Source organism: Penaeus chinensis, chromosome 10, assembly GCF_019202785.1.
Source record: "Penaeus chinensis breed Huanghai No. 1 chromosome 10, ASM1920278v2, whole genome shotgun sequence".
NCBI lineage: Eukaryota > Metazoa > Arthropoda > Malacostraca > Decapoda > Penaeidae > Penaeus > Penaeus chinensis.
Window position 1 is genome coordinate 37,162,731 of NC_061828.1, and position 10,000 is coordinate 37,172,730.

Genomic DNA, 10,000 nt, shown 5'->3' on the forward strand with positions numbered 1-10,000 from the left:
CAGGAGCGAGGGTTGGGGGTGCTGAATGACACAGGTGGTGGCCTGGCAGTGCCATGTTGTGGCTACATACATACAAACACACGCGCACACACACACACACACACACACACACACACACACACACACACACACACACACACACACACACACACACACATACACATACACACACACACACACACACATATATATATATATAATGTTTTATATATATATATATATATGTGGTATCCCAGTACAGTATACCCAGAGTGCACCGGATATCAAATGCTTTGTTTGACTCGTAATATATACATATATATGTGTGTGTGTATGTGTGTGTGTGTGTGTGTGTGTGTGTGTGTGTGTGTGTGTGTGTGTGATATATATATGTAATATTCCTCTAGAACACATTTAGAAAACTTATGTTCTAGTCAACAAAAAAATAGATATCATTTAATTCAGAAGTAATAACAAACTGACGGTAAACAGAGCATGCTACAATAATACAATATAAACACATCATCTATAGAAGGAAAAAGAGAGAGATTCTGCATAAATGCAATTTGGATGAACATTATTCAGACTAAATTGCCGTTTAAGTGTGTGTGTGTGTGTGTTTGTGTGTGTTTGTGTGTGTGTGTGTGTGTGTGTGTGTGTGCGCGCGAAGATACTAATTTTTACTATTTTCTTCATTTTCATCATTATAAGCCTTTTTGTAGCATCTGTGAAACCCCTAACGCTTTGAAACAACCACAGACACATTTGCCCTTCAAGCGCACTTTGTTGAAACTTGTTGAAAAATCGCTGTGTTAAACTCAAGGATGGTACAAAGTGGTATACTCCGGCTAGCGAATCAGAGCGCAATACTTTTCGATACATTTCAAGCACATCTAAGTTAGCTATATACATTATAATTAGTTACGAGTCACTCGATATGTAGTTTTTTTTTTTTTTTTTTTTTTTTTTTTTTTTTTTTTTTTTTTTTTTTTTTTTTTTTTTACGAATCCGAGCCACATGTGGTATTAACTGGTGATAATGCATATCTTCAATATAATTATGTGCCGCTTCATTTAATCTTAATAACTTAACAATATCTAAGAAAAGACTGTGTCTTGGTTTCTTGATATGTAACAGTCAATAATTCTATCAAATACATCATTAGAATTACCTTGCAGGCATTCGGATTCTAAACGTGAACACGAAAAAATGCAAAACTTCCCCTTTCCATATGAAGAATAGTTGATGTATAATAAGTAAAAGAGAGAAAAAAGAGGGCGAGAAATACATTTGCAATTTCCTACAGTCTGTATGAAGCAAAGAATAATATGTTAATAAGCAATATGAGTCGCATAGTAGTCTTTTTTTTCAATTTTATTTGAAGCTTCCACGATGTTGATCCTCATAAGGATATTAGCATATAAAGCGAACATCATATGTGTCATTAATTTATTCACTGATTAACGCCCTAATGGCTTAAGAAAATTATTAATTTTGTTTACATTAATGTTTATATTTGGTTTGAATTATTCCACTGATAAACGAAACTGTGTGATATTTACAGGAGACGTTTTCCTAAAATAAATGAATAAATAAAAATAAAAGAATCTGGATTACCAGAATTCAGTACAAACACACGTATGTATTATTACTATTATTATCATTGTTATCATCATCGTCATCATCATCGTCATCACCATCATCAATACTACTTATGATAATGCATATTATGATTAATTTAGTAATAAATTTTTTAAAGAATATATAAATAAATAATAATAATAATAATGAAATAGTGATAAAGATTATTATTATACCAAAAATAATGATGATAATGATACTATTTACAAAAAACAAAGATAATAACAGTAATAATAATAACAATGATAATAATAATAATAAAAACCGTAACAGTAACTAAAGGAATGGGAGACAGCGAGACATGGAACTTCCGTCTCACACAGAAAGTCTTTGCTATCGCACTGATTGGAATAATAAAGACACATTGATATGTAATGCGGTCACACCAACCGTTTGAAACACGTATAGGCGAAGACCTTGTAGTCTCTTACAATGCCAACTGTGTTTTTTGCTATTTTACATTTTATATGACTCACATTCTTAACCATGGGATGATTAAATATTTGGCTTAATTAACACTAGCATCAACAGTTCTTGGTAACCTCACATATCACAGTATTACCAGATGCTTAGAACACTTGCAATAACTATGCTGATTGCACAATTAACTTTTCATTTATCCCCGATTGTACAGCAGGAGTGAAATCCTAAAGATCGCTCTAACAATAATCAACACTTACTCATCACTAAATCAGTGTAATCTTACGTAGCACAGCACTTTGTCCACAATTGTTTTCACTTTTCAAACCCCAGTTTGCTTACGAAAACGATCGACCTTCCAAAGAGATCGCTGTGAATAATTTGTACCAGCCACGACCCGCAACCTGCACAGGTGGTGCCTCGTGGTCGTGTGTGTCATCACACGCTTACAACATTATTTACCTTTTGGCAATCCCAACAGTTCCATCCCAAGAAAGTCGCTCTCCGAGTTGATCCCGGATGCCTACAGCTCCCATGAGGCCAGCTTTAGGATATTTTAAGCTAGGCTGTTGTATGCTGTTGAGTATAATTTAGACTAGGTCAGTTTATACCCCCAGGTATAAGATAGGCTAGGCTAGAATATACCACTTCCCTTTTGCATGTAACAGTTATATTACTTTGTTACCAGAAGATAATGGCTGGTGTCAATGCCGACTATGCAGTGATCTCACAACAGCAGAGATTCCTTGTGCATTGTGCTCTGAATTCTACAGGCCACCATATTAAACTCAAAATTGAAATATTTATCATGATTATAATAACAATTATAATTTTGATAATAAGTATTGTGATCATTAACATTGTTAAGAAACTTTTATTCTGGTCACTAACAGGTGAATGTTTAAACAACATCCAAAAGCTAAGTGGAGTGTTCAGCAATGTTTTGCAAATATAAGGCATGCATTTGTGGGGTTCATTAAGGCAGCATGTTGCACGTCTTTACATATATTACTTTTTGGACGAAGGCAGAAAGACGACATCACTGGTCTGGCCTCCTTAGTTTAAAAAATAATGATTCGTCCAAAGGAGAACATACAAGTAAAGTCAGATATATGTCTTACATTTACAAAACAATTCTGTACACTTGACTGTACTCTTGAATGTTCACCTGTTACTGACCAGAATTAAACTTTCTTAATCAGCAATAATACTAATTAGATTAACAATGTTGCTTGTGTTTTGAAATGAACATACAGTGCATGCTAATAATAATAATGATATTAGATAATACTGACGCTGATGATGATAATGGTGATATTGGAGATGATGATGATTATGATAATAATAATACCAACAATAATAATGATGATATTAAAATAATGATAACAATAATAATAATAATAACAATAATAATAATGATGATGACAATAATAATAACACACAGGCCACATAAAACTGAAGATCAATAACAAATTCACAAATGATCAGTACTTTTCAATGATGTGTATGTCAAACTCTCAAAACAATGATCAATGACGGAATATTTCCACAATTTAGGCCTGTAAATAAATATTTCAGTTTTGAGTTTAATGTGTTGGCCTGTAGAATTCAATGGATAATGCAGTTGTGAGATTACTGCATGGTCGGCACCATGAATACCAGCCATTATTTATTAACAGTGTAGTAAAACAGTTGTTACCTGCAAAATGAATGGGACCATTCTGGCCTAGGGCAATATATTCTAGCCCAGCCCATTTTATATCTGGGGGTACAAAATGGCTTAGCCCGAGTATAAAAAAAACTAGCTTAATATAACCCCGGGTATATTACGGGCGGGGGTAGAGTCTAGGCTGTTACACCGGTCCCCTACCTGTGTTGAAAGGGGCAGACAGGCAGGGATCTTCAACCTCCTGGCTGTAGTTCACGGCAATAAGGGCCAAGTTCCCTCAAGGGGTGCCCCTAGAACACCCAAGGCAACCTCCTTCGGCTTTTCTCGTGCGTCAATCAGTCTCGCCTCATCTCCCTTGGCTTCAGCCCACTGCTACCATTAGAAATGAGGGCAAAACTCACTCTGGCTTTCAAAAGACTAGACAGGCAAGTGGTGAATGAAATACGAACGAATATACCTATTCAGGCTTTATATCGCCCCATGGCAGACCGAGTTTGAGTCAGTGTATGGACATCAATGGATGTGGCAACAGCAAAGGAAAGAAAAACAAACGATTTACTCATAATGCAGCTCAAAAACCCAGAAACCGTACCAGCAGCCACAAAAGATGCATCGCCTGCGGAGGTGAACACCGTACTCTTTCAAACAGCTGTCCCCTGCGAAAAGAGGAAGTCAAGATAACACATGCCATGGAAGAAAAAAATAAAGGAAAAAAGAAAGCCAGCCATAAAAGAAGCAGACCAAAAAAATGTCCAGGCAACAGTGCAGAACTTGTAAAAAAAAAAAAAAAAAAAAAACGAACCAGTCCGCCTACTCCTCCCCAACAGCCTATTCAAAGAAATTGCCATCATACTTGTACATGGCCACTTTAAGAAACTGACCCAACAAAATGCTTCATACAATATGCCAAAGAAGCTCTGGGAAGAAAATACTGCCACTCAACTTGGGCGAAGCTAACTCCTGGGCGATCCTGAAGTTCATCTCCCCCTCCCCTCATGCCAACCCCACAAGCCCACTTCGCACCAGACAGCCCTAGACAATCTGAGGGAACAAATAATGAACAATACACAGGTCCTCAAAGCTCACAAAGTGAAGCAAAACCTTACAAAAAAACGAAACTCAAACAAGACCAGCAAACACACGAGGAAAGCACAGAAGCACCAAGCAACATCAACACAGAGATCAGTCAGACCAAAACAAAAACAGCAATACACCCAAACACACTCAAAATCTCGCAGTAGATCCATCTCTCGCTGCAGAAGCAAGGAAAAAAAAAAATATCTGACACAGAGCATCGAACAGCTTCCCAAAGCTACCCAAGGCCTGACAGTTCTGACAGGCTAATGGACAGCACAGTAACTAAGGCATAATAATATGACATTAGACTGTACACCCCAAAACACCCCACAAAAATTCGACCACCAAGACTGCCAAAATTGGGAATACGAAGTGGATTCATACCAACCCACGTTATGGAGACATGGTAACAGCCAACAGCATCCACAAATAGCAAGTTGCGGGTGAATCGGACCAAAGTCATGTCCCCATCCGAAAATAGATGGTGCAAATGAATTACCAAACTATTTTTATTCCATAGAAAATCAAGACTCGAAACCATGAATCCATCACGCTCAATCATGCAACGCTTCACAGCCACCCAGCACTATACACTTAATTCTCATAATCAGTCACGACTCGACAACACAAATAAAAATACACACTTTCACAACATACTAAAACAACCACAGGGGTGAATGAAGTGGTGGTGTGGCTCTCGCAAACTGAACATTGAACACAGTGAACACAGTGTTCATAACAAGTTCACTTCAGAGTCACTGCAGTAGAAGTCAGCACAACACGTGGCCCCATCATCATAGCCACATTGGATACACCCACACAAACGCCGTAGGACGTGGCCGAGTTTCACGTATCCTCTACGTACACTACAATATATTGTATCACACTTTCCCACACGCATTGACAACCAGTCATATTTTGAATGCTTCGCTGGCCTCTTTCCCTCACTATTCAAGAATGCAACATCCCCAAACTAAACAAATAAGTCCATCATGTCACTAGCTACAGACTAATCTCTGCTCGAAGTCCCGGAGGAAAATCTCGAGAGCATTCTAGCAAACAGACTAAATACACACCTAGAAGCAAACGGCATTCACAGCTCCCGTCAATATCACCCTCGCTTACGAGGAAATAGTCCTCAGCCTCGCCAATGAAAATCAGACGACCATCATCCTCGGAGACATGTCAAGGCCTTCGACAAAGTTTGGCAACACCCCACAAAATAAGTCCAAGTCACACTACAACAATCTCTGTCAAGTCGAGAATCCGAGAGCATTCTAGCAAACACTAACCACTAGAAGCAACGGATCCACTCTCAATATCACCTCTTCGATGTAATATCTACCTCCATAAAATCAACACCATATCCTAGAGATGTCAGCCTTGACAAAGTTGCACAACATAAAAGCATAGACCTACACCAACTTCTCTCACCTCTTCTGTAACTTCCTCAACAACAGAACAACAAACATACGTCTAGAACACTTCCTTGGACTCCCCCCCCTGAGTGAGGTACCCCAGGGGAGTATTCTATCACCAACAGTATTTATGTTATACACACACATCATGCCTTTCACTACCAGCGCCATTCAGCAATTATAGTAGCGACTCAACCCACCAAACATAAAAGGGCACAACACAGACATTCCGTACGCAAACACAGGGAAACTATTCGGCCTCTCCTTCAACATATAGGGTATAACACCACACACGGAAGGATTAACACAGGCAAACGCAACACTCGCCAAACTTCACCGATTCTCACAATGCACAGCATAAACAAAGGTAAAACTCAGACCCACACTCGAATACACCCCAGTACCGCTTCACACTATAATAAACACCCAACAGCTAACCATGCAGGCTGCCCAGAACAAAGCTCTTCGCTGGGCTGAAAACATACACAACCCCAACATCACGCCCTCGCACATACTCCACACGAGACACAACATAGAACCACTAAACACTCGCGTATACACACAAGCACGGAGAACGTGGGAGAGGCTTAAACATGCAGACGCAGTGTTGCCATTGATATTTCCCCAAAACTGCTAGACTGGACGCAAAAAAGCGCTGGACATTAAAAGTTCCTAAATTTCCCGCTAGAAAAGGACTTAAAAAATCGGTAAATATAGAGTAAACGGTGTTCTGCGCGAACACCGAGGGTCTTCGCGCAGAAATAGAAAAGAGACACTGGATTGAACCCCTCACAATACATGACAAGTTGTTTTTTCTTTTCTCATCTTATCTCGGTAATGGACCACTGTGTTTGACTTATTTATATGCTTTATTAGGCTGGTAGGGAAATGCTATCGATAGTGTACCTATCTAGTAAGCAAGTTGCAAATGAAAAGTCTCACCCTCCTGTGTTTATGAATGGACTTTATTGAAAGCAACTATTCATGAACTTATGTCCTTCACCACGGATATTTAGTAGGCTAATTTTTGGCCAAAATATGCGTGGCGTGGAGGCCAAGGCGATCGCTTGACACCACTATCAAGCTGATTATATTTGTAATATCCGATGCATGTCTGTCAATTCCGTCTACTGTTTATCCTGCTCTGCATGTCAGCTGAAACTGAAAACCGTTGACTTATTTATATACATATAAATGACGCATGTTGCTTACGAACTGTTTTTTTCACAAACCCTTTTATAGTTCACTTGCCACATAAAATTAATTAATTTTAGCTAATAACTTAACATCATTTTATAACCTCTAAATAAGTTGTTAAATTAGAGTTGTTAATTATTCCTCAAAAATTTTGTGTACTACTCATCCATTTATAATTTTACTCCCAAAGTAATATGTATTCCTTATGATTACATTTATATTTTTGTGTGATTACGAGTGTAAATTACACATAATTTCTCTAACATATTCCTCTTTCGTTCCAACAAATTTTATGTTCACGTGATTTGAATTGAGTATACTAAAAAATTATGATTCTTAGGTACACCCATGGTCTGGTGAAAGATACATACGTATTCACACACCTCCATATACATACATACACATTAATACATATACATACATACATATACATTAATACATATACATACATACATATACATTAATACATATACATACATACATATACATTAATACATATACATACATACATATATGTACATATATGCAATTATTCATAAATATTCATATATTTACAATAATTTACACAAGAAATAAATATTCGCGTCCTTCAGGTGTCACTTCCTTTTCCCGAATTGAAAGAAAACGACAAATCCTCCAGTTCGATCCTCTCACCATGGCGGCAGGAGCGCTTGCTGGCAATCCAGCCGCCACGGTAAGCACCGAGTGTCAGACAACTCAATGAGACAGCCGTAAAAAGCTGACACAGGGGGCCATATCAAGAAGGCCCGGGCGAAGCTAGAACTCCGCAAACCAAACCACCACACCATCCTCTCAGATTTGATAATACACATTAAAAAGGGAAATATGCATAATATAAATAGAGTTCTATGCTAGACAATCACTTCTGCTATTGTGTTCAGCCCACTACTATAACAAGCCCCCGTTCACAAGACATAAGGACTCCCGAGAATCTAAGTGTGCTTAATGACAGGAATAGGTGGAAAAACACACCTACACGCGTGATTACAGTCATCGCTTTGGTTTTTACTTCAGAGCGTTCGTGTAAGGAAAGGGAGATGCTTACGAAAACGTTTCAAATATTAAAGCCTTTTTTGTTACATTCCTAAACCCTTGACACTTTGATACATTGTTTCATGTTGTATCATGGTCGATACAAAACACGATATCAATCTAAGTTTGTTCTAACATACTAAGTTTTGAAAAAATAAGTTATTTTTCTCATTTTCACAGAAAAAGCCAATAATCAATACTTAATATGCTGGTATAATTTCTAATTATAACCAAATTATTGTGGAAGCTTCAAATAAAATGGAAAAAAGTATCTGAATACTTTTCAACTAAGTAGTGTTTATACACACCACTCGTCCCTTTGCAAGGCTGTAGAAACTTTCCAATGTATTTCTCCGATTCATTCAAAACATTTTTTTTTATAACATCCACTGTTCTTCACATGAAAAGTGGAAATTGCATGACATTTTGCATCATATCGTATCCAACGCGAATGATCTCCGTGTTCGCATAGTCCGAAACTCAACTGGATAATTCCAATGATCACGGGCATTTACTTGTCTTCTTGCATGAACTATATGAATAAATCGAGATACACAGCCTTTGATATTTTTGGGCTTGTATGGTTATATCATAAAAGTACAGAGTGATTTTGAAGGTATTCATCATACTGTAGTCAAAACCACTTCATATTGATTGCTATTTGTTATATAGAACACGTGCCCAGGCTTATTAAAAAGGTATTAGTATCTCACTGCTACCACCCGATTGGTACATTCGGGAACGAGTGTATGGTGTAAGAGGGTATGCAGTGTCAGAGGAATTGTGGAAAGGAGATACAGCATTGCATGTACGTGTGTGTGTGAAGTGCAGCTATGCAAATGAGCCGAAATGGGGTAGACGTGGTTAGAATCCCGAGGAGAGGCGTGTTTAGGTCTTATTCAAGCCTTCCTTTTTACAAACAGTCGGGTGCTTATCAAACAAAAATTATAAAATCATCCATTTATTTTGGAAGAGCAAAGATAAAACAAACCATAAAACGAAACGCGGCTACAGTAAAACACAAGAGAAAGACATAATGCACAGTGAAGACAAACACAGCGCACAAAAATGAGAGAAAAAAAGACACACTTTCTCTCGCGTTTACTGTAACTTTATCACTTATCTATATTACCACTACTATCCCCTTCACACAACCACGAGACCAGCCTGGAACGCGCTTGAAGGGCCGGGAAAAAGTTATGGTTCTCATTGCGTGTTCTAATATTTGCAAATAAAAGCTGTTTATATATTCATTAAACATATTCTTACCACAATCATTTAAAAATATTTTTGCTATAATAATCTAACATATTCTTGCTATAACCATTAAAGATATTCTTTGAGTTTTGTTCTTAATAAAAGAATAAAAGTTCTATGCAATAAATAGTCAAATAAAAAGGAACCATCCTGTAAAGGTTTATACCGAAAAATCAGTCCATAAATGTTTAGTGTAAAATATTCTTAATAAAGTTCTGCTGAAAAGATGATTCATAAAAAGATCATATATATTAATAGCTTCTCCCTTTTATGAAAAAAAAAAAAAAAT

The 10,000-nt window shown here is 37.4% G+C and overlaps 1 protein-coding gene across 1 annotated transcript in view; it reads right to left on the reverse strand.

Moving 5' to 3' along the window:
- The window catches only part of LOC125029711, a 24,050-nt gene extending 17,428 nt beyond the window's left edge, over positions 1-6,622 (reverse strand). The window contains exon 1 of the mRNA XM_047619789.1: positions 6,589-6,622. The gene's annotated coding sequence lies outside the window, so the exon portion shown is untranslated. The remainder of the gene's footprint in view (positions 1-6,588) is intronic.
- Positions 6,623-10,000: the final 3,378 nt, after the last annotated feature.